This window comes from Artibeus jamaicensis, unplaced genomic scaffold (assembly GCF_021234435.1).
Source record: "Artibeus jamaicensis isolate MK-2021 breed Jamaican fruit bat unplaced genomic scaffold, CSHL_Jam_final contig_241, whole genome shotgun sequence".
NCBI classification, from domain to species: Eukaryota; Metazoa; Chordata; class Mammalia; order Chiroptera; family Phyllostomidae; genus Artibeus; species Artibeus jamaicensis.
Window position 1 is genome coordinate 7,984,384 of NW_026521509.1, and position 27,203 is coordinate 8,011,586.

Here is a 27,203-nt window from a genome sequence, read left to right on the forward strand (position 1 = left end):
CCATTTCCACCCCCCTTAGTTCTCGTCCCTGTGTCCTTCCTATTCGTTCCTCCAAATCCCTCCCCCTTTTTCCCCTTAACTTCCCTTCCTTCTCCCCTCTGATGATGTTCTCATTTTTAAGACAGTACTCAAGTTGGTAGAAAACCTTTATTCTTCCCTTTAGCTAAGGAGCATAAGTTTTCTAATATAGTTGTTTTTAGTAAAATATAAAGTTCCTTGCCTTCAAAAATGATCAACCTATCTCTCCTGTATGTTTTTCCAACTTTTTTGAGGTACGATTATGATTGATTAATCAAAATTGTGTATACTTATGTTGTACAATGTGATGCTTTTTCACAGTGTACAATGTGAAGATTTCATATATATACACACTGTAAAATAACTACTACAATCAAGTTAACTTAACACATTGTTGGGGAAGGTAATCAAAAGGTATTACCTAGCCCTGGCTGGTGTAGCTCAGTGGATTGAGTGTGGGCCTGTGAACCAAAGAATCACAATGGGATTCCCAGTCAGGGCACATGCCTGGGTTGTGGGCCAGGTCCCAGCAGGGGACGCATGAGAGGCGACCATACATTGATATTTCTCTCCCTCTCTCCTTCCCTTCCCCTCTAAAAGATAAATAAATAAAATCTCAAAATAAAATTTTAAAAAAGATATGACCTATGAGCTGGATGGGGCAGTTGGAAGTTCCCTATCCCCTCTGCTGCACTTGGAATATAAGTTCCACTAGTCTTGCTGTTCCCAGAATCTGGCATAAGGATACAGTCTTGAGATAGCAATGTGGTATTGAGACTATCTGGATGGTATATATGGCTGAACCCAGTTCAAATTAGTAGGCTGGCCTGGAAGGCTTGACTTGTGAAAAAGATACACAAGCATATATTCTCATAAGATTATGAAAGAGTGTAAGGAAGAACTTTAGCCATTGTAAAATCCAAATAAATGTCACAAAGACATTCATGTGTGGATTTATTTGTTTCTATTTAGGGACCAAGAGAAAAAATAGCAAAAAAAGAGAACATTTTGTTCTCGTGTATTAAGCCTACTCATATACATGTCCCAGAGATAACTGTTGTTATTTTACATTAATCAAAATAGAACAATGGGACGCCTCCTCAAAGAGGTAATACAAAGCTGTATTAAAAGCATTTGTGTTAGCTAACACTTAAGATTTCTAAAGTAATAATTTCTGGTGCTTCTTAAAGGACTTCAAAGGTCCTTATTAAGACACAAGGAGTTTTTAATCTCCAAACTTGGATTTTACTTACACATATATAGAGTGAGGCAAAAGTTACACAACTGCTTTTATATCCATATAAGAATTCGACTGTTTCGCAACAAGGGAGATACTTTTAATCATAAGTAAATCATGCATAACTTGGTTTCATGTCAAGCATTTCATAAAATATGCAATTTAATTCCACATAAGCTAACCACATTGTTATGTGTTTCTTCGCCTATGCAGTGTCTAGCTTTATGCTATATTTAGACTGAGAAAGAAAGCTCTCATCAATGTCATAAATTTTATATAAGTGCCTACTCTTATTATCTGAGGAACTGGTTTAATGGTTAGGGGACAAAAAAAATTAATGAGACATCATCTCTACCTTTTAAGAAACACAGATTCCTTGTTAGGGAGATGGATGAAAAGGACTATATATTTGAGCTTAGGTGACTGAATGGCACCATTAGCTAGAAGAAGGCAGGAGGGGGAGTAACAGATTAAAGGAAAGAAATTCAGATTTTATTTATTTATTTTTTTAGAGAAAGGGGAAGGAAGGGAGAAAGAGAAGAAAGGAAACATCAAATGGTTAAGCCTCTCACATGCCCCCTACTAGGGACCTGGCCCACAACCCAGGCATGTGCCCTGACTGGGAATTGAACCAGTGACCCTTTGGTTCACAGGCCAGCACTCAATCCACTGAGTCACGCCAGTCAGGGCATGAGTTTGTTTTTTAACAACTTGTGTTACACATGCCTGTAAGACACTTAGGTAGAGAAATTTAGTATATAAATGGATGGTCTGGGGTTCAGGGAAAATTACAGAGCTGGAGATATAAATTATTGAGTTATATTCATAAAGTTCACAGCTTCAGCTGTGGGCATAAATATGATCACCCAGGGAGAATAGGTATAAGAAGGTGAGAAAGGAATCTCAGAACAGTGCAACAAGAAATACCACAGAAAGAGAGTAACAGTTCCAAACAAGTTTTACCAGTTGAACTTAAGCACCTAATTTCGTTCCATGTTGAAACCCCACTAACAGAAGAGTATGGATTTTTTTTAGAGCTATAAACACACAAATACAAAGAGAACATGAGAGGAGACAACGACATAATTTGGGGAGCTACAAAGCAGGTGATTGAGTAGCCACTAATTTAACATCTACAAGAATGAAAAGTGAGGGCATCTGAAAAATGGGAAATGGAGGAGAAAGATGCAAACTCCTGACTTTTGTGACAAGTTTAGTAGCACTCTAGGGCTCACTATCTGAAAACATGTAGGTTGAGGAGTAAATTGAAGATGAAGAATTGGAGACATCGATTATTAACTATGCCTTTAAGAAGTGTGGTTATACAGGTCCACACTGAATGCTGTAAACATTTACTGATTTTTTGAGTTATTAAAATTCAATCTATCCCTGGCTGATGTGGCTCAGTGGATTGAGTGTTAGCCTATGAACCAGGGGGTCACCAGTTCAGTTCCCGGTCAGGGCACATGCTTGGGTTGTGGGCTAGGTCCCCAGTTGGGGGAGCATGAGAGGTGACCACGCATGGATGTTTCTTTCCTCCTTTTCTCCCTCCCCTTCTCCTTCCCCTCCCATCTCTCTAAAAATAAAATAAATAAACAAATTAAAAATTTTCAATCTCCAAGTCCCTCAAAATTTTAAAACATTGATGCAGGAATCACATTTCTGGATATAGATCCACAAGAACCGGAATTAGGAACTCTAAGAGCTATCCACGCTCCCAGGTTCACAGCAACATTACTCACAATGACCAAGACATGGAAGCAACCTAAATCCCCATTGGCAGATAAATAGATTTTTTTTAAATGTTGTATATACATACCCTGTGATATTGTTCAGCCTTTTTAAAAAGATTTTATTTATTTATCTTTAGAGGGGAAGGGAAGGAGAGAGGGAGAGAAATATCAATGTTTGGTTGCCTCTTATGTGCCCCCTGCTGGGAACTGGCCTGCAACCCAGGCATGTGCCCTGACTGGGAATCAAACTGCAGTCCTTTGGTTCACAGGCTTGTGCTCAATCCACTGAGCTACACCAGCCAGGGTTGTTCAGCCTTTAAAAGAAGGAAATTTCACCACTTACAACAACATGGATGGACCTGGAGGACCTTCTGTTAAGTGAAAGAAACCAACCATGGAAGGACAAATACTGCATAATTCCACTTGTATAAAAAATCAAAAATAGTCAAACTCAGAAGCAGAGAGTAGAAGGTGATTGTCAGGGACTAGGGCAGGGAGGAACAGGGAGTATTAATCAAATGGTAGAAAGTTTCCTTTATACACCATGAGTAAGTCCTAGAGATCTACTGTATAGCATACAGAGCTCTAGTTAACAATACTGTATTGTACGTTTAAAATTTTGATAAGAGCCCTGGCTGCTGTGGCTCAGTGAGTTGAGCACTGGCCTGTGAACCAAAGGGATGCTGGTTTAATTCCCAGTCAGGGCACAGGCCTGGGTTGCAGGCCAGATCCCCAGTGGGGGGTCTGTAAGAGGCAACCGAACATTGATATTTCTCTCCCTCTCTTTCTACCTACCTTATCCTCTCTCTAAAAATAAATAAATAAATGAAATCTTTTAAACATTTGCTAAGAGGGTAAACCTTATGTTAAATGCTCTTACACAAAACAATGATGATGATGATGATGATGATGATAAAGGCAGGAGAAAACTTTTGGAGGTGATGATTGCACAGGCATCTACTTATCTCTAAGCTCATCAAGGTGTATACATTAAATATGGACAGTTTTTGGTATCCCGATCATAACTTAATAAAATGGTTTTAAAAAACTAAAAACTACAAAAAAGAAGTGTGGTTATAAAAGGAATAAGGCAGATGTGGCTTAAGGAGTAAAGAGGAGAAATGGAAGATTTGGTGTCTGTAAAACAGTTGGGACTGGAACACATTTGCAAGCTGGATGAAAGGGTTAGTAGAATGGAAATGAGGTTCAATGACACAAGAGAAGAGAAGAAAAAAATTAATGACTACAGGGGCATTGGATGAGGAAGAAGGAGAGAATTTTTACCTAGTGGCATTTTTCAGGAAAAGAGAAAATGCAGTTCCTCTGCTCAAAGTGAAAAGGCCAGAAGTAGGGGCTTAAGAAGAAAAATGAAGTTTTGGAACAGCTGCAGTGGGAAATGGAAGAAGGAGCCAACTACAGATGAGAAAAAGATTAAGGATGAGAGTTGAGGATCCAGCTGAAGTTGGAAAGCACACATTTGTAGTGGAGCTAATGAGCAGAGATATGCAATTTTTCCCAGATGGGTCTTCAGCAATCTGGGAACTACAACAGGCAAAGAGGGCCGCTGAATGGAGCCAGTACTCAGCAGGGATTGTCCAGCTTCTCAGATGGGAGGTGAAGGAGTCAAAGAATTCCTCTGGAAAATGCTTGTACAAGTCTCAGGGAAATGGTGTCTGGAATAGGAAGGAAGGGAAGGAGGTTACAGGATGTGGTGGCTAGTGGAAGAGACCAAGAAAGAAACAGACTCACGGATGGAGAGCAGGATGACAGCTAAGGTGGGGGAGAGAGAGTTTAGGCAGTGGAGGGATCAAGCAAAATGGAAAGAGGACTCATGGACATGGTGTGGTAATTGTGGTGTGGGGGAGGCCTAGGGTACTAAATGGTAATTGAGAAAAGTACAACAATTTTTTTAAAAAGAAAGAGGAAAGAACAATTTGATGGGTCCAACAAAACCATTCCTCAGTGTTTCACATACAAGTTCAGGTAACTATCTTCTCATGACCAAATCTCTGAATCCTTTTAGTTAGATGGCTGTTCATATTCCAGCAAGTATGGTGATAATGAGGCTCAAATGGCTGTTTTTTACCCTGAGTTACTTCACCGTGGTGGTCTTTATTCCAGTTTCTCCATTGTTTTAAAGGTATTTCTTTCAACTAATCTTAGCCAATTCAGTGTGGGTGAGGGAGGGCCGAGGCACAATGAAGGGAAGTATATATTTAATAATGTTCTTTTGTGTGTAGCTCTAAGTTTGGCTCTGCCTCAGAGACCCTTTATTGTAGGGAACACAAAGAACATTTGGAAGCTATCAATTTTCTAAAGGGCTCAAAGTGCAGCCTACTGTGAACAGAAATCCTGGCTAATCCCCTTTTCAGTCTTCCTCTAGAGGGCAGCTGCCTCCCTCATCAGCTCCCTCAAAGCACTTCTCTGAGTCCAGATAGGTGTTCACCATTTGCAGGCTCTGCTTTTACAGCACTAGGGAAGAGGAATGGTGTGTGTGTGTGTGTGTGTGTGTGTGTGTGTGTGTGTGTGTTCACCATAAAATGCAAAGGACTTAAGGCCTACCAATTCCCAACCCATAAAGGCCTCCTCCAGCCTTCTGGACCATGTCACCAGGATTTCCAGAAAAAAAAAAACAAAAAAAACTTTTATTTCTACCCACAAAGCTGTGCTAGATTCAGACATATTTGCATTAGTAATAATTACCCTTGGGTAACGAACAGAGTAAACATCTCATACCCTTGACTCTATTTCTCCATTATTCAATTATTTACTTAATATAAATATTTTTGAGGGGAAAGTGTTTTTAATTATTTTAAGATTGCCACATGGCGTATGGTGACACAATCTTTAATCAGTGTGCCTTACATTTATAGGACAAAAGTTTGTGATCATAGAATCTGTAACATAATATATAAGTATAACAATAAAATATAACACAAATATAACATAACAAGAAATATGACATTATTACAGTCCACCACATTGGTCTCCTGCTCCTTATATTAGAAAACATAAACTTACTGGGACTATTCAAATGAGTAGTAAATTATCTGTGCTACTACACACAATTTGTCAAATGAAAATCTCCGTAAAAACTGCTACCCTCCCATTCCCCTCAACACAGTCCTGCTCCATTTTTATGCTCAAAGACATAAAAACTCTAAATGTCTCTTGGCCTATTCGATTCCCATTGAAGTCCTCTTAGTAGTCTTAAATATTGCAGTGTGACCATTATTTATCCAATTATAAAATAAAACCCATTGAGAGAGACTTGAAAAGCCAACTTCAATTGTTCACAGAACAAATGTTCAAGAGCTATACAAAAGAGTTGTTAAAGACACAGGCAGGCTAGCATAGTTTTGACTATAACTCTTCTCCATCTTTGGAATATAAAAACCCATTTTGGTACCAATACATCAGTTTTATTGAGAGAAAAAGCTATCAGAGAAAAATCTGTAAGAGTAATATAGCTGTCATACATAAGTCTTCTGGGCATTTGGAAGAGCCTATAATTAAAGGAGCAGAAATATGACTGTGAATGTGCATGAAAGTTGCAATATTTGCAGTTTTACAAGTTTAAACAAAACCAAAATATTCTAGTTTTGTCTTGAAGTGAAAAAGGTCTTTTGTTTACCTTGGAGCTAAATTATTCTGGCTGAAAAAGCCCTTCAAAGATCTCATTGATCTTTGATGATTCCTTCAGGAGAGAAATCAAGACTATATATATATACTTCTACTCAAAATGTATGAAGAACTCATACAACTCAATAGCAAAAAAATTGATTTAAAGATTAGCAGGAGATCTGAATACACATTTTCAAGTGGCCAACAGACATATGAAAAGGTGCTCAACATCACTAATCATCAGAAAAATGCAAATCAAAAGCACAATGGAAGATCACCTCACAGGTTTAAGAAACACTATTGTCATAGGAAAAAAATAAGAGCTGGCAAGGATGTGGAGAAAAGGTAACCCTTGGATATGGATGGTGGGAATGTAAATGGGTACAGCCACTGTGAAAAACAGTATGGTGTTTCCTCAAAAAATTCAAAGTAGAGCTATCATGCAATTCAATTACTCCACTTCTGGATATTTATTCAAAGAAACTGAGAACATTAATTCAAAAAGTTATATGAACCCCCATGTTTATTGCAGCATCAGTTAAGGTAGCCAAGATACTGAAACAACCTAAGTGTCCATCAGTGGATAAATGGATAAAGAAGCTGTGGTATTAAAATATAGTAGTTTTGATATGTACACAATTAAATACTATTCAGCCATAAACAATCAAATCTTGTTATTTGCAACTATTAATGGACCTTGAAGGAATTATGTTAACTAAAATAATTCAGACAGAGAAAGGTAAATACCATATGATCCCACTTATATAGAATCTAAAACTGAAACTCATAGATACAAAGAAATTGGTGGGTGCCAGAGGGGAGAGGGGATGAAAGATTGGCAAAATGGGTGAAGTGGGTCAGCATGGTGACTATGGTTAATAGCATGTACTGTATTGCATATTTGAAAGTTGCTAAGAGAGAACATTGTAAAAGTCCTCATTACAAGAAAAAAATTGGGGTAACTATGTATGGTAATAAATGGTAACTAGATATTCTGATGATCACTTCTGCAAATTGTACAAATATTGGCTCATGTAGTATATCTGAAACTAATATATCAAACATATCTCAATTTAAAAACATTTTACATAAGAATGAGTTCAGCCTTCTAGCTAGTTATCTGCTAATTTTAAACTTCTATTCATTTTGTAACCTCATTCTCACAGTGTAAAAAAAAAAAGATTGCGCAAACTATGTTCGATGAAGCTTCACTGCAAGACACTTGTTTTCCTTTAGGTTTGAGATGGAGGAAAAACACGTCCTTTTGCAATCCCTTTGGAATATTCTGGCTCTGCTCTGAAATGAACTCAGCCCGCTAAAACGATCCACAGCAACTTTCATTCCACTTTTGACTCTTATATCTGTTACTTCTTTCAGGTACATGTTTGTGACTTTGGCATCTCTTTTCATACCAGAACCTTTGGTTTATTGACTTTCATTCTTCAAAGTACAGCACACCAAGAAGAAAAAGTTCTTTCAAAATCTGATATACACTGTTTGACCATAGAGAGGCCCTTTCTAGGACACAGCCCTTTAAAGAAATCCTTGCCATTAACCAGAATATCCTCTCAGTCAGGGGTGGGTGGGAGGATCTCCTCAGCTGCAAATTTTATAAAACAGAAGAAAGAAAGCTAGCAGTCACTTTCAGATACATGTGTGCATGTCACAGTTTTTGTCAGGCTGACTTGGCAGCTCCAAAAATTAAACAATTCTAATATGTTAGGGGGAATTACAAGACTACTATATTTTAAAATGTTTATAAGTTAGTTTTGAAGAAAGAAAGAACAGCTTCATCTAATGGATCAAGGACATTTATTGCAAAAGAAGCCAAGAAGTCTGTTTCTCAAAAATATTTGCAATAGGAAAAAGTACCCAAAAGACAGCCTTTTTTGTATAAAGGCTGGAAACATTTTCTGGGTGATTTAAACTGCTCTTGAGTGAAACATGGCCAATTTATGATTAAAAGCAGAAATAAAAACTAAAATAAAACGGCAAAGTGTCCTTTTTGTAGGGTTTTCTTTTTCAGAAATCTATAATAGGCCTGATTAATGTCTTATCCAGATCCAATGTGCTGGTTAGTCACTAAAATTTCCTTTAAAGAAGCAATTTATTAATAAAGATTCAGGCCCTAACTAGGAGACCACAGTAAACTTGAATACAAAATAACAGCCGGCAGAGATGGGTAGCAGGCCACTTTAATACCTTGAAAGTAAAGAAACCAGTATATCTTAACAAAGGGCAAATCATTGCTGCGGCCAACTAGGCACTCATATACATGGTAAGGTTTGCAGAACCCTAGAAAGACCATACTGCCACCAGAAGCCTGATTTGTTGATTGAAATTTCTAGCATGAGAGTCTCCTAGTAGGTTAAAGATGCTGTTATAGTAGTTCTACCCTTGAGAGGTCACAAACGAATTCACATGAACAGATTAATATGGCTTCATTATCTATTCCCTAGAATAGTGAAGAACTCTGGAAACTAATGGAGAAAGACTAAGGCCATGCATGTGAAACAAATTAATGGATAAGAGAAAGGTCTGAGTTTGTTGTTAGGTTTTACTTGGAAGAGAAGCCAGAGTGCTAAGCCAATGAGGAGTGGACAGTGTCTAAAAGCAAGCATGGAACACCATAAACACCATGATGCCCTGAAAAGAGCACTGGCCTACGAGTTGAAACACGTAGTTCTAGTGTCTTTTCTAGAAATTATATCCTATGACCTTGGAGAAATCTTTTTCCCTTCCTAGATTCAAATTATTCCCTCTATCAAAAGAGGATACAGATGATAATGTAGGTGATCTCTGAAGGCCTATTCGGCACTCTTCTAATGAGAAAAGGTATGGGCAGAGTGCTGCTGAAGACAAACTGGTTACTTCACTGTTGTGCCTAGGCCTGGCCCCCAACTAACCTTCTGTGGAGACACTATAAAAACAGTAAGAAGCAAACTGGATTGCTCTTTAAAGGAACCCATGCCAATGTGTAGCAACATTCCCTATCAAATAAATAATTCTTTTTCTCCCCTTGCTCCTTCTACTCTGCCATTGTTTTGGTTACCAAAACTAACTGCCTGCCTGTTAACAAAGCTCATGCCCATTTTTTCCACCTGACACAACAAATTCATGCCACATTGTTTCCGCCTTCATTTTACTGCATTTGCTTTACTGAAGACCCAAGGCTTAGCAAACCAAAATCTCCTTTATTTTCCTAACTGGCCATTCACATACGTGTTAAAACAAAACCAGAAAAATACAGAAGTGATCATAGAGTTAAATACCAAATGGAAAGATAGGAAGCATTTAGAGGCTTCTTGCCAGTACAAGAGTGCTTTCTATAATTAGCTTTCACAAATGTTGCACAATACATGTTGAAATTCCCTAAGCAAGCCTGTCACATCCCCTTGGACACCATGCCTTACTCTAAAAAGATTTTACTGTCAAGAAATTTTTAGCTGGTACTGACCCCAAATCCTCCTCTAACTTTTTCTCTCATGCTTTCTCATTGAACATCAGGCAAGAAGGAAAAGGAAGCCCTCCACCACTGACACCTTATTTGCAACAATTTCCACAATTACTAATCAAAACATCCCAGTTGAACCTACCTTCTTTAGCCTGTACTCTTCCAGTTCTTACCATAATTTTATTTTGACCGACTGGCTGGGCTTAAATTTGCTTGTGCCTCTTCTCATTGGAATAATAAATAGGGGATTCTGCATTCATCCAAAGTCATTACTTGTTCCTTTTGTCAATAGAACCTATAACTTGGTTTCAACAAAGGTGTTCCTCAGGTCAAACTGCTAACTACTGTATTCTAATTGACCAATGACATAGGAAAGGCACCTACAGTGCCCTCTTTGTCAGAATGGAGACTTGATATTTTGGGTAAGATACAACTTTTAAAATTGTCCCATTCTTGAAATCTTACTGCCCATTTAACAGTAGTACCTTTGAGAAGGACAACATGACATATCAAAACTTCTGGGATGCAGTGAAAGCAGAAATTAGAAAGAAGTTTATATCATTACAGGCCTATCCCCCAGAAACAAGAGAAATCCCAAATAACCAAACTAACATTACTCTTAAAGATCTAGAAAAAGAGACCTCTGACCAAGATTGAGGCATAGGTGGAAACATTGTACCTCCTCACACAACCAAATTTAAGGACAACAAAGATTTAGAAACAAAACACAACCAGAACAGGCAGAAAATTGAACTGTACCAAAGTCTGAGAACAATGAACCATGTATCCAGACTGGTAAGAGGGACAAAGTCAGTGGCTGGCAGAGAGGGGTCACAGCAGCAAAAGGTGATGGTTGGCAGACCCGCACATGGGGAGTCAATGAGCAAACTCGGTGCGCACAAGGTGGCCAGCAGACCATGGTCACACATTCACGTGCAGATAAACCAGGCAAAAAGTGGGCAGTGAGACAGACCACATAACCCGGGGCCCCAGCAATGGGAAATAAAGCCTAAAAGCACCGACTAAAAACACTTGTGGGAGTTGAGGTGGTAGGAGAGACTCCCAGCCTCACAGGAGAGTTTGCTGGAGAGACCCACAGGGTCTCAGAATGTACACGAGCCCACCCACCCAGGAACCAGCACCATAAGGGCCCAGTTTGCTTGTGGGAAGCAGCAGAGGGGACTGAAATCTGAGAGAGAGCAGAAAAACACCATTGTTCCCTCTCTGACCCCACCCCCACATACAGCATCACAACCCAGCAACTGGGTTGACTCACCCTGGTGAACACCTAAGGCTCTGCCCTTTATACATAACAGGTGTGACCAGACCAAAAAATTCTGGCTCGAACAGAACAAATCAAAGCCCCAGAGCCAATACTTTTAAGCGACCAAGAGATAGCCAACCTATCAGATGCACAGTTCAAAACACTGGTAATCAGGATGCTCACAGAACTGGTTGATTTTGGTCACAAATTAGAGGAACAAATGAAGACTAAACTAACTGAAATGAAGGGAAATGCACAGGAAACCAATAGTGATGGAAAGAAAACTGGGATTCAAATCAAGGGAGTGGACCAGAAGGAAGAAAAGAATGAAAAAACAAGAATTCGAAAAATGAGGAGAGGCTTAGGAACCTCCAGGACATCTTTAAACGTTCCAACATCCGAATTATAAGGGTAACAGAAGATAAAGAGTAAGAGCAACAAGTGGAAAAGTTATTTGAACAAATAATAAAAGAGAACTCCCCCAACCTGGCAAAGGAAACAGACTTCCAGGAAGCTCAGAGAGTCCCAAAGAAGTTGGACCCAAGAAGGAACACACCAAGGCACATCATAATTACATTAGCCAAGATTCAAATGAAGGAGAGAATCCTAGAAGCAGCAAGAGATAAGGGGATAGTCACCTACAAAGGAGTTCCCATCAGACTGTCAGCTGATTTCTCAAAAGAGACCTTACAGGCAAGAAGGGGCTGGAAAGAAGTATTCCAAGTCATGAAATCCAAAGACCTACACCCAAGATTGCTCTATCCAGCAAAGCTTTCATTTAGAATGGAAGGACAGATAAAGTGCTTCTCAGATAAGATCAAATTCAAGGAGTTCATCACCAAGCCCTTATTATATGTAATGTTAAAGGGACTTATCTAAAAGAAGATAAAAAAGATGAAGAGTGAAAGGACAGCAAACTCACAGTTATTAACAACCACACCTAAAACAAAAGCAAACTAAGAGGACAGCTAGATCAGGAGCAGAGCCACAGAAATAAAGATCACATGGAGGGTTAGCAACAGGGAAGTGGGAGGAGGAGAAGGCGGAAGAAGGTACAGAGAATAAGTAGCATAGACAGTGGGTAGAAAATAGATGGGGGGCAAGAATAGCATGGGAAATATAGAATCTAAAGAACTTGAGACACATGGTCATAAACTAAAGGGGGGGTAATGGTGGGGACGGGGGGATAGGGTGGACGGGAATGAAGGGGGGAATAGAACAACTGTAACAGCATAATCAATAAAAAATTTTAAAAAAGAATTTGTGACACATGGACATGAACTAAAGGCAGGGAATGTGGGTGAGAGGGGGTGTGCTGGGTGAAGGGGAATAAAGGGGGGAAATGGGACAACTGTAATGGCATAATCAATAAAATGTATTTTTTAAAAGATCTAGAAAAAGAACAAAAGCCACCCCAAGTCACTAAAAGGAAGGAAATAATAAAAATGAGAACAGAATTGAATGAAATTGGGAACTAAAAGACTATACAAAAGATTAATACAACAAAGAGCTAATTTTTGAAAAGATTAATAAAATTGACAACCTCCTGGATAGACTCACTAAGGAGAAAAAAGACCCATATAAAGAAAATCAGAAATGAAAGAGAAGTTACCACAGACAGCACAGAAGTACAAAGGACCAAACTAGAATACTATGAAACACTATATGCCACCAAATTCAGTAACCTAGAAGTGTAAATGTTCCTACAAATACATCATCTTCTTACACATAATCACAAAGAAGTGGAAAATGTAAATAGACCAATCAGCAGTGAGGAGATTAAAACAAACATCAAAGACCTCCCAAAAAAGAAAAGTCCAGGACCACACAGACTCACTAGTAAATTCTACCAAACATTCAAGATTTCAAGACTAAAAAATTGAGGAAGAGACAATACTTCCTAATATTTTATGAGGCCAACATAACCTTGATACCAAAACCTGGCAATGATAACACACCAAAAAAGAAAACTATAGACCAATATCTCTAATGAATACAGATGTTTAAATCCTAAACAATATACTAGCAAACTGAATACAATACATTAAAAAGTCAGGATCAAATGGGGTCCATTCCAGGGGCACAGGGGTGGTTCAACCTACACAAAGCAATCAATGTACTACATCACATTAACAAAAGAAATAATAGAAATCATATGATATTATCAACAGATACAGCAAAATGCATTTGATAAGATACAAAACCAGTTTATGATTAAAACAGTCAATAAAATAGGAATAGAAGGAAAGTATTTCAACATAGTAAAGGCCATATGTGACAAACCCTCAGCCATACTCATACTCAATGGTGAAAAACTGAAAGCTCTTCCTCTAAAATCAGGAATAAGACAAGGGTGTCCATTCTCACCACTCTTATTGAACATAGTTCTGGAAATCCTAGCCAGAGAAATAAGGCAAGAAAAATAAATAAAAGGCACCTAAATTGGGAAGGAAAATGTAAAAGTGTCACTTTTTGCAGATGACATGATTCTATATGTAAAGAACCCTAAAGACTCCATTGAAAAAATGCAAAAACTATTAGAAGCAATAAACAAATACAGTAAAGTTACAGGATACAAAATCAATGTACAAAAATCTACCACTTTCCTGTATACTAACAATTAAATCTTAACTCTAATTGCTTGTTTTGGTGTGGTTATATCTACTCAACAAGCTAGAAATTTGTTTTGGAAGTGTTATTTGTGTGAAGTACAAAACTTTTACAAATGGTTTCTTCTAATAAATGTGGACTCATGAGAAAAGTATTCACCAAGGATTCTGGCTGTGTTTGATATACTAAAGTTCAGGAGTTTCTCAAGGGCATCAGGGAACATCCAAAAATTACATGCCAGTTATATTTATGTCATTGAGAAGTTCACAAAGATAAATAAGCATGGTTTGTGCCTTCCTCCTGCTTAAGAAAAATGACATATTTGTCATAAAAATCATAGTCCAAATATGGTAAATGACATTAAAAGACACACATTTCCAAAATGATTTAGAAACTATAGATTGCTTTCAGCTGTATAAATCTGTAATAGATAATTTAATAACAAAAAAATAAATATTTGTTGACTAGATGAATAGGCGAATGAATGGTTGCATGTGAGGACATGACAAGTACTTGAGCTGAACCTTGAAAAATTTATAAGATTCAGATGGAAAGAGGTTGGATGATACTTTCCAAAGAAAGGAAAAACCACAAAGCTTTCTGAAGGTATTGGGACTTTATTAGGGAAATAGAAAAATGCAAAGGTAAATTCATGACTGCATATGTGTGTTTTCACACCAGCTTCCTATCTGACACATACTCCCAGTCTTGTTTGGTATCAGGGACTCTTTTGCCTACTGAATTTCTCTTAGAAACACACAGTCCTCAGTTCTGACCTTCAAGCAGGGCAGTCACTAAGGGCAGTGCCTGCCTTTACGCTCAGCTCCTGATACCTGATATATATCTCCATCACAAGGGTTAGGTATGGTACACCTTGGCCTTAAGTATGTCCCTACTATAATGACAATATGAAAATGGCCTGTTCCTGCTATTGCAGGCTTAACTCACACAATACCCCTAAAATTGGCTGCTGTGGCATTTCTTTTTTCCAAACATGATATCTTTCTCCACTTACTTCTTTTTACAAAGTCAAATAATGAGTGTCTATCTTCATAGAAAATTAAAATAGTCTGGGCTTAACAACCCATGCATTTAGATGCGCCACATAAAATCACCCCTGGGCTCATGGAGCTGCAGCAGGAGACTGTTGATTATTATGACCAGTGATGGGATTTTGGTGCCAACATTTAAAACATACAAGGCAATTGGTCTCACAAATCATGTCTTTACTGAAGACAATTTAAAGAAATTATATAGTTCAAATATTGAAATTGGGCATGTATGATATACTACCGCAGGAAACTAAACTGGAGAATTACTGAACACTTCATGGGAAAATAGTTGTGTCATATACTGGTGAATTGGTACATGTAGCCTCATTAAGAAAAAAGCTTTGTGTCATGGTATTGATCCTCCTTGCTCAGTTACTGGTGGATACAGCTTTTCTAGAATGAGATAAAACCAGAGCAAGAAGCAAGGACTACAAACTTAGTGAAGAACTCGTCCATGGCATAGCGCCTACTTATCAGTCACAGAGATGTGAGTTGCGCATTTGTCATTTTATTCCTGTAACTAATATGTACAAAAAGGTGGTGAAAAACCTACAAAAACAAAACCTTCAGAAACAGAAGAGTGGGTGATGATTTCAGAATCTTGTAGTTTTTTAGCTACTGGCACATTGTGCTCTCATAAAGTCTTGTCTAGAGAAATTATGAAAATGTTCAGAGAGTATGTCCAAACTCTTGATATTTATTAAAGTCTCAAGGAAACCCAATAGCTCTTTGTATCTTTGGGCATGCTTATTTTACAAAATAAAATGGTATGTTTGAAGACTAAATGGCAAGATATCATTGTGGTCAGCACTTGGTAATTTAAGCACCTGTAAGCAGGATTTGGGGAGCAACATTCCTGAATTTGCTATGCCTTCTCTTCTTGGTTACTCAGGAAACTGGGGGCTTCCACATGTGAAAGTGCTGTATAAAATCTGATATCATGGAAGAACTTTCATCCAGCCAATATGAAATCAAGGGAAGTTGGTGTTCAGAAATAAAATTTTGTAGTATTGTCAGACAACTTTAAAGATGAAATGATTGTGCTTATAGAAGATTCATTTGTAAAAAATATCATTCCAACCACAATAAAATTTGTCAAAGAATCTCACACAAAAGTACACATTTGAGGAGCTTTATCACCAGTAAGATTTCCACACTTCATGAGGATAAACATTTACACAAAAGAAGACCTTATGGCCAATAAATTTGAGCATCTTACAGTAAGTATATCCAGGAGCAAACGGTGCCACGTATCTGTCAGTAGTAGTACTGATTTCACCTGTATGAAAAGAAATAAAAGCATTTAAAATCAGAAAATACAAGAGATCATGATTTTTAAAAATAGAAATAATCTGAATGTTTTGAAAAAATTGTGTTTGTACAGCTTATCATACTGCAGAATACCCCGTAGAATTGGAATAGTAGCTTATGGTGTTTTATTCAATGCATAAAGTTGGTTAAAAAGTTACAGCCTTATGAAAGTGTGACTGTTATGCAGTTGGTACAATGTCAAAACGATCCCACATGCTTACATTTTACTTTTGTATAGAGTTTTTCTGAAAATTGTACTTAAGTGATTTGTTCAATTTAATAATTCTAGACAAATATTTTGGCTATCTAGGAATCTAGGTAGTAAAACTTTGAGGCTACCAATTTTGAAATCTCATACACTTGTTTTCAGATCTTCAGCAGTAATACAAAGAATAGGTAACATATTTGCCAGTGTGTAATGTGCACTTTTTTGCCCATATTTTCTGAAGGAAAAATAAAGATGTGCATCATACATGAGTAGCACTAATTCTGTATCTATATAAATGTTTTAGATTCTTATGCTTATGTACTAAAAGTGTATATACATTTTCAGTGCTCTAGAAAGTAATAACAACATCCATATGCAAAATACTACCCTGGAATATGATAATTGGTTTTTTTCTAAATGTAAATAAATAAATCATTGAATTAAAGAATTAAAATAAAATATTTTTTTCTGAAAGTTTGAGCCAAAAATGTGGATGTGCATTGCACACAGGAGGACATTATACATGGCAAAATATGGTACCTTCCTATTTTCGAAGAGAATACCAGGTACTATACCTTCCCAAGAATTCTTATAGAATTTTGTGAAATAATTCTTCAGAGCTGTTGAAATTTAATTATGAAATAATTTCACCATTTCATAATTGAACTTTGCTAATTTCATATAGTAGAGTATTACGTGGTGTTCTTTTTTATACAAATATTGGCTAACCTTGTATGCTTGGTCAGAGAAGACAGGTAGTAAATAGCTTTTGCCAGTTCCATTAAAATATTTTAAATATTTGCGAGAGCCTTGGCTGGTGTGGCTCAGTGGATGGAGCACCAGCCTGTGAACCAAAGGGTTGTCAGTTTGATTCCCAGTCAGGACACATGCTTGGGTTGCAGGCCAGGTCCTTCCTTGGTTGGGAGTATGGCAGAGGCAACTGATTCAGGTTTCTCTCATACATCGATATTTCTCTCTCTTTTTTCCTCCCTTCCCCTCTCTCTATAAATAAATAAGTAAACATCTTTTTTTTTACTTTTTTTAAATTTTATATATTTATTTCTTTTTTTTTAAACTTTTTTTAAAATTTATCTTTAGAGGGGAAGGGGGGAAGGAGAGAGAGAGAGGAGCATCAATGTATGGTTGCCTTTCTTGCGTCCCCTGCTGGGAACTGGCCTGCAGGGAACCAGCCTGCAACCCAAGCATGTGCCCTGACTGGGAATCAAACCGCGATCGTGTGGTTCGCAGGCCTGCGCTCAATCCACTGAGCTATACCAGCCAGGGCTTAATTTTATATATTTATTTCTTGAGAGAGGGGAAGGGAAGGAGAAAGAGTGGGAAAGAAATATCAATGTATGGTTGCCTCTCATGCGTCCCCTGCTGGGAACTGGCCTGCAACCCAGGCATGTGCCCTGACTGGGAATCAAACTGCGATACTCTGGTTCACAGGCCCGCGCTCAATCCACTGAGCTACACCAGCCAGGGCTAGTAAACATCTTTAAAAATAAATTAAAATGTTTGCAAGAGATTAGGCCAAGTTAGGAGGTATGTTAAAAACAAGAGAGGAGGGTTAAATGCAACATTTCCTTTAAAGCTTTAATGAATTGTACCCCACATGTGTCTAGCCTGTACGGAGTTCTGACTGTAATTATGACCCTAACCTTAGAAAATCTTAAAATGAAACAACAGTTTGTCCCTCATGTTCCCAACTGTGTGATGGGTTGCTTATCTAGTTAATTTAAATAATTAGCAGGTGTGTGAATATTTATCATAGTCTTGACTGTTAAAGCCATCATTTCACACCTCCAAACTTTAAGGTATTTCATAATGATTAGTTTTTGAAATGTTGCTGTTACTCTTTCATTTTATCTTTTTAATAGACTTTCATAGAACATTTTTTAGTTTACTGAAACCTAATTCATAAATTTCTTCCCTTTTATGTATTTATTGTACTTATGGTGTCAATTCAAAGTACTCTGCCTAAACTTAGACCATGAAAATTTTCCCATGTTTTTTCTAAAATATTTTATAGTATTTTTTATAGATTTTATTTATTTATTTTTAGAGAGAGGAGAAGGAAGGGAGAAAGAGAGGGAGAGAAATGTCAATGTGTGGTTGCCTCTCATGTGTCCCATACTGAGGACCTGGCCCACAACCCAGGCATGTGCCCCAACTAGGAATCAAACCATCAACCCTTTGGTTCCCAGGCCCATGGTCAATCCACTGAGCCAGACCAGCCAGGGCTAAAAAGTTCTATAGTTTTACATTCTATATTTAAGCTTACAATCCATTTTGACCTAATTTTTATATAAGGTGTGAGACTCAGATTGAAGTTTTCTTTTTTTTTCTTCTTTATCTATAATATCCAGTTGCTCCAGAAGTATTTGTTTGAAAAGTCTATATTTCTTCCATTGAATTATGTTCCTTCCATAAAAGTAACTGAAATATTGAGTTGTGACACAACATAAATGAACCTTCAACACATTATGCTGAATAAAAGATGCCAGACAGAAAAGGCCACATAGTGTATGATTCCATTTATATAAAATGCCCTAAATATGCAAACCCAGAGAGACAAAGTAGATCAGTGGTTATCTATGGCTGAGAGTTTAAGGAAAATGTAATGGGAGTTTGTTTTGGGGTGATTAAAATATTTTGCAATTCAATAGTAGCAATGGTTGAACAACTTTGTGAATATACTAAAAATGCTGAATTGTGTATATGAAAAGGATAAGTTATATGGTATGTGAAATAGATCTCAAAACATTATACCTCAAAAAAGTCAGTTAGCCCTGGCTGGTGTAGCTCAGTGGATTGAACGCGGGCTTGTGAAGCAAAGGGTTGCTGGTTCGATTCCCAGTCAGGGCCCATGCCTGGGTTGCAGGCCAGGTCCCCAGTGGGGGACACATGAGAAGCAACCACACGTTGATGTTTCTCTCCCTCTCTATCTCCTTCCTGTTCCTTGTCTCTAAAAATGAATAAATAAAATATTTTTTAAAAACCAGTTAGTCTATTTCTGTTCCCTGTTCTCTTACATGGATGTATGTGTACTTGTACAACTCAAGAGCAAAATGTATATATTATTTTAAAATGGGCAGAGGACCTGAATAGACATTTCTCCAAAGAAGAGATACAGATGGCCAACGGGTACATGATAAGATGCTCAACATCACTAATCATCAGGGAAATGCAAATCAGAATCACAATGAGATATCACCTCACACTTCTTTAAAACAGCTATTATCAAAATGACAAAATATAACAAATGCTGGCAAGGATGTGGAGAAAAGGGAACCCTAGTGCACTGTTGGTGGGATTGCAGACTGGTGCAGCCACTGTGGAAAGCAGTATGGAAGTTCCTAAAAAAAATAAAAATATAGCCCTGGCTGGTATAGCTCAGTGGATTGAGCACAGGCCTGCGAACCAGACAATTGCGGTTCGATTCCCAGTCAGGGCACATGCCTGGGTTGCAGACCAGTTCCCTGCAGGCCAGTTCCCAGCAGGGGATGCACAAAAGGCAACCATACATTGATGTTTCTCTCCCTCTCTCCTTCCCTTCCCCTCTAAAGATAAATAAATAAAATCTTTTTTAAAATTTTTTAAAAATAAATAAATAAATAAAATACCATATGATCTAGCAATTCCACGATGGCTATTTATTCAAAGAAAATTAAAACACTAACTCGAAAAGATATGTGTACCTGCATGTTTATTGCAGCATTATTTACAATAGCCAAGATGTGGAAACAACCTAAAATGTTCATCAGACAATAAATGCATAAAGAAAATGTGATATGTATTATTCGGCCATTAAAAACAAAGTCGTACCATTCAATGCCCTGGCTTATGTGGCTCAGTAGACTGAGCGCTGGCCTGCGAACCAATAGGTTCCCAGTTTGATTCTCAGTCAGGGCACATGCTTGGGTTGTGGACCAAATCCCCATTAGGGGGCATGTGAGAGGCAACTACACACTGATGTTTTTGTCCCTCTTTTTCTCCTTCCCTTCCCCCTCTCTAAAAAGAAATAAATAAAATCTTTTCAAAAAGTAAATAAAATAAAGTCTTATCATTTGTAACTACATGGATAAACCTTCAAGGTATTATGCTAAATGAAATAAGACAGACAGGGAAAGACAAGACGAATGGCATATAATATCATTTGCATGTACATTTTAATAAGAAAAATACAAAGACATAGATATAGAGAACAGATTGGTAGTTGCCAGGGGCAGAGGGTCAGAAGTGGGCAAAATGGATGAAAAAAATCAAATGATACAAACTTTCTGTTAAAAAATCAATAAATCATGGAGATGTACAGCATAGCAACTAGAGTTACTAATACTGTATTGAATATTTGGAAATTTCCAAGATAGTTGACCTTAAATTTCTATCGAAAGAAAAAAACTTTTGTAACTACAAATGTTAACTACTTTGTAACTACGAATATTAACTAAATCTACAATAGCAATAATTTGCAGTATATACAAATATTAAATCATTTCGTTGTACACCTGAAATGAATTTGTTATATATCAATTATACATCAATAAAAATAAAAAACAAGTTTATCTCAAATGTTTAATTTCTTCAAAAATTATGTAGAATATTATAAACTGCCGAGTATATAAAATGTGTTTTCATAGGATATATTTTGCAGTGAACTAAACTAAGCCTAATTTTTCATGAGCTTTTTTTTGGAAGCCTTGGTGAAAAATGTACATAGTATGTTCAAAATGAAAACTGTCTGAGTTTCTTTACATTTACCCATTAATCTTTTCTATATATGCCATGTATCTTTTCACTCAACTGTTGTTCATATTTAGGAAATATTCGATATCCCTTTTTTTATTATGAGCAAGGGTCCTAACTTTCAAACTGTTGCTTAACTTTCCTCATCTTTCATAATGAACATATGGCTTTTCTTAGGACAAGCTGGGATTTTACATGAAGCATGTCTTGAATGTGTATGGGTTATGCTTAATATCTGCCAATGTAACTATTTTCTGCTGCCCACAGTCATTTGGTTTTCCATGTATAGATGTTCCAGGGGCTGGTTTTCGTTTCAAGCTCTTGGTGATGCCAACAAAGAAATTATCGGTTGTTTAAGTAGGCAATTTCTGTCCATTGACATAGAAGTAGTGTGAGAAGTTAGCTCTGTCAGCTCATAGGTTATCTATTCCCTCACAGTTAAGGAGTTTGTCTAGCATTTCCCAATACCTGTGTTACAAATGACATACTGGCACCCCTGGGAGCATGAATACCCAACCCATAAATGTACAAGTAAATTTATAGGAGGTTACTTATGCCATGTAAGCCTTTTGGATGTTTGCTGGGAATACTAATACAAAAGAAAGTACATACACAAACACACACATTTACTGTACTAAAGAGATTCATGGTTAGCAGTACCCCAGTTCCTATATGATCCTCTAATTCCTTTACCCCAATGAGTTTGTGTCTTCAATGGAATGAAAAGTAGTTGCTCCGCATGTAAACATCCAGCACATTTGACCATAGTAAGATTCATATAAGATTCATGAAAACCCCTCAAAAGGAGAGAAACTCAAATAGAGTAGTGAGCCGTATAATTAGCCTCAAGACTGCTCCACTGGGTCAAACATCACCCAAACCATGTACACTTAAACCACCCTCTCCAGAATTCATTAGCAAACTGGTATGGTTTCTGATAAAATGATAAAATAGTACATAAATCCAATTCAATTGTCTCAGCCAAGCAAGCAAAATATAACTTAAAACACTGAATTAAAGAACTGACAGTAACCAGAGGGGAGGTAGGAGTGGGTAACGGGAAAATAGGGGAAGGTTCATCAAGGAACATGAATAAAGGACACATGGACAAAGCCAAAGGGGGCAAAGATCAAGGGTAGGCAGGGCAGGAGCCGAGGTGGGATGAAAATGGAGATGACTATACTTGAATGAGAATAAAAATTAATAAATAAATTCTTTTTAAACATGAAAAACACATGTAAAAATAGGACAACTACTATAATGTTTTAAGCACGAACATTGTAAGAAGCTAAGCCAAGGACTTCACTGGGAAATAACTGCTAAGGCAGAAAGGTTCCGACGGTGTCCTGCTAATCATCGCATAGACGAGTGAATTATAATGAGGCTAGATAAGTCGAGGAACAGGGGCCCATAAAAAGAGAGAGAGAAAATTTGGTTGCTAAAGTTGTTGGAATTCAGGACCAAGCAAGTCGTAAGATTAGCTGGGGAGCTTGAAAATTCTGAAAAGAAAAAGAAGAGATACAAAAGTGACATCTTGAATAGTACAAGAGAGAAAGACATAGGAATACTTACAGTCTCTTCTAAGGGACTTCTGAGCTACAATCTTGTTTCCCTTCATTCTTTACTTTTCTCTAGTGCCCACATAAACAATGAAAATAGAAGGGTGGGACATAATGAAAGTAATTGCTGTCACTAATACAGCACATGCCATTTGCTAAACACCGACCTAATGTCTTTTGCATATTTTCTCACTTAATCCTCAGAACGATGCTACGAGGTAGGAATTATGATTATCTCTATTTTACAGATGGGGAAACTCAGATATAAAGAAGTTAAGTAATTTGTCCAAAGTCACACAACAAGTTAAAGACGGAAAAAAGATTTCAATGCAAGCAGTCTCCCTGCAGAGTTTGTTCTTTCCGCTCACCTCTCCTGCACTTTCTGAAAGGGGTGCCTTGAGAAAGGCCAAACAAAAGCCTAACAAATGGGGACGAAAACTCAAAAAAGAAGGTCGAACACAGATGCAAAGAGTCTTTTGTGTACACAGATTAAGCAAACTGCCAATGTCCACAGGGGGAAAAAACTTCTCAAATAAAGATTGCATCATTATCAAGTCATTATTTGGCTCAAAGCTTGACCCTTTGAGAAAATGCAAATGCATTCTAGAAGAGATAACCCAGCAGATTGTCCCTGTGGTTACATCTCAGTACACGTCTGCTTATTACTTGACAAAAAGTCCATCTTGATAGTGGAACAAGAGAATGTACAGAGTATGAGATCCACTGTGGACGTGAAAGTGAGGGCTGAACTCAGCTCCAAATGTGCTGCTTTTACAAGTTGGCCAAGGGCCCATCTGAGAAGAAGTGAAGAAATGGAATCTGGTCCATTACAGTTCAGCCAGGAACATCAATCTTTGTTCAACAGAAAGTTTTGGCAAAGAACAAAATAGTACAAAGCTAATGAGGGATGTTGACAGAGACCTAGACATATGCCGGGTCAATTGTCTTTCTAGCAGGAGGTACAAAGTCTCACCTACAGCTGCCCTGAAACCTAACAGGAAGGGAAATAAATCCAGAGCTATAAAAAGAGTGGAATGTGATGGCGAGATGTGTATCCAGATTGCAACTGCTGTAGGGAAATGAGTTTTTACACTATTCTATTCAGTATCTTTTTCCTAGTTAACAGAAATATAGATCTACATGTGGAAAAATCCAGGTTAACCACCCAGTCATTTGGTAACTACCCAAATCCAGGCATTCAGTTTTGCACGAAGGATACCTTGGCCTCATGCGCATCAACATTCTTAGTTTAGCACATGAATAGTTCCTCCAGCTGGAAGACATTAGTGCTGTCCAAGTCAACAATTTTCCATGAGCCAGAGAGAAAAGAATTTTCAGTGGTTGTTGTGACACATGAAAATTGGAGACTTAAATCCTTCTTAGAATTAAAGTGACTTTTAAGATGAGAGGAAATTAGAAGGAAAAAGATGTTGAAGTGTTATAATAAGGGCAATCAGTGCTGGACCATATTGGAAACAGAACCAAGCAGAAAACTGCTTCAGATTCATAGGTAAACTTGCGATAAAGGGACTTTGGAAAGGCTAATGGTTTCAAATCAGACCTAAAACTTTGATTTGCTTGAAGAGTGTATGTCATTGGATCTTCCACTTCATTGCTGCCTGTTCCGTTCAGATACTCTTGAACATCACCAGTGCAAGCACCATATTTTGCTGTGTATAATATGCACTTTTTGCCCAAATTTTTGAAGGACAAATAAGGATGCACATTATACATGGGTGTAATGATTACACACCATGGGTATAATAATGCCGTGGATAGTGGGCGCCAAAACATGGGTGTGTGTTACGCACAGGAGCGCATTATACACAGCAAAATATGGTACTCTGTCCAGGACAAGCCCTGTGCTGCATTGTGAAAGTCAGCCAAGTTTTATGTCAGCACTCTCAGGTTTTCCTTTCCGCATGTCTTTTCTTCCTTCTCACTGTCCCAGTTTTTGCTTCCTTCAACCACCAACCAGAACTGAGACTTGTTCCTGTGAAGCACCTAATGTTAAATGAGTTTTTTTTATTTCAAGAGTCAGTCATTTCAAGGAGAAAGAACCAGGGCAAGGTGCTGAGAAGAGTAAAATCACCCAGAGCCAAATTCTACCCTTAAGAAGCTTACAGTCAGTTGTAATTGCATGCCCTCACATCTGTCTCTAAAATATGGTACGATTTCAGGGTTTCATTTGAATGCCTGTAGAAAAGGAAACCTAACAAGTCATGTTCAGATATTCTGCTCTTTGCACGTCTCATCAGAGATGGAAAGACAAAAGAGTAAAACTAAACAGTTTCATTTTATGCCTTTTCAGGCTGTGTTCAAATGTTTCTTGAGTTATGATTACTAAAACAATGTGAAAATAATGATTAATTATATTCTGCAGACTGAAAGAATCACTTCAGAGAAGCATAGTTCTTATCAGAACAGGTTGTGGAATTTGTTTTTAAAGATTTTATTTATTCATTTCTAGACAGAGGGGAAGGAATGGAGATGGAAAGGGAGAGAAACATTAATGTGTGGTTGATTCTCACACACACCGCACTGGGGAACCTGGCCTGCAACCCAAGCGTGTGCCCTGACAGGGAATCAAACTGGCGACCCTTTGGGTCACAAGCCAGTGCTCAATCCACTGAGCCACACCAGCCGGGGCAGGTTGGGGAATTTTAAACACCTCCCACCTTCAATAAGAAAAAGTAAAATAAAACAAATTCTATTTGTTTATAAAGTCATTCATCAAGACTTTATTAAGCACACACTGTGTGCCAGGTGTGGAGTTAACTTAAGTTGCAAACAAGGACACATGGCAAGCTCCACATATTGGTCTTTTGCCAGTGCCTTTATTGAGTGAACAGCAAAACACTTCTCCTTCCTCAGCACTCATTTTTGTAACTGTCTTGTTACATTTTCCCTATTGTTTCTTAAAGCATACTGATTCTAGAATATTTCACTTACAGTGAAATTAAACATGTCAGCTGCATCAGTATCAAAAGCCTAGTAATAATAACAAATACCTCACATTGAGCATTTAATATGTGCCAGGAACTATAATAAGAGCTTTATCTACATTTATCTCACTTAATCCTACAAAAACTCAATGAGGAAGGCTCTGTTGTTATTGCATTTGTCAGATGATGGAATCGAGTCACAGAACAAAGAAGTAGGTGGCTGTGCCAGGATTGGAATCTTGACTATCTGGCTCCAGAGCCTGCACTGGTGACCATTACACTCTACTGTCCTTCAAAATAGAAAAAAATATATACCAGGATTAAAAAGAATAGGTTAAAAATCATCCATTCCCTTCCCTCTCTTATCTCCAAGTTAGAATTCAACTGAAATGCTACCTCCTGTACTCAGTCCTGGCGAAGAGCCATCATTTCCTGTTCTGATTTCTCATTGCCCCATGTATTGACTCTCTTAAGGCACTTTTTACTTTCACCCTACAATGTAGGGTTCCATGTAAACAGGGGATAAGACTTTATGTGTAGGATTCACTTATTTTCTACCTCAACGACAACCTACATTAGTTCCTTGAATACTACTGTTGTTCATTGTCTATTGAGCAAATTAACAAGACAAAACGTGATAACATATAAATTGCTCAATGACTGTTATCCCTCCTTAGATCATGTGCCTTTTTAAAAAGATTTTATTTATTTATTTTTAGAGAGAGGGGAAGGGAGAAAGAAGGACAGGGAGAGAGACATCAATGCGTGGTTGCCCTTCACACAGCCCCTACGGGGGACCTGGCCCACAACCCAGGCATGTGCCCTGACTGGGGATCGAACTGGTGACCCTTTCCTTCACAGTCCTGAACTCAGTCCACTGAGCCACACCAGCCAGGACCATATGTCTCTTTCTGTTACTTACAATGCCATATACATAGAAAGATTTAATATTTCTTAAAAATGTTGAAAATACCCTGAAATTCCTGATTTTCTGCAAATGAGCACTTGCTTAGAGTAGAAAGGCACATCAGATATTCTGCAAAACTTTTATGAAGGCCACCTCCACACAGAGCCCAAAACAATGAAATCTAGAAATAGACTCCTTATCCTTATACTCTCCTTATCTCCCAATCTGATAAGGGTTTAAAGGTAACAACAACAGCTATCAATAAATTTAATTTCTGCAGTTACCACAAGTTTAGGCTCTTGTATTTTCCAAGCACATAACATTCATCATCTTATTTAATAGTTATTAGAACACTATGAGGTGATTGTTTTCATCTCCAATTTACAGATAAGAAAAATCAGGCTCAGAGAAGTTAAATTACTAACTTAAGTCCACACAGCTACTAACTGGCAGAACTGGAATTCCAAACAAGGTCTGTTACATTGTAAAGACTATGACCCCTCTGCTCATGAGGATTTTATTTCTGTACTTC

At 37.7% G+C, this 27,203-nt stretch overlaps 1 pseudogene; it reads left to right on the plus strand.

The window, feature by feature from the left end:
• Positions 1-4,425: 4,425 nt before the first annotated feature.
• LOC119039476 (amidophosphoribosyltransferase-like) lies at positions 4,426-16,414 on the plus strand (annotated as a pseudogene).
• The last annotated feature ends 10,789 nt before the right edge of the window (positions 16,415-27,203 follow it).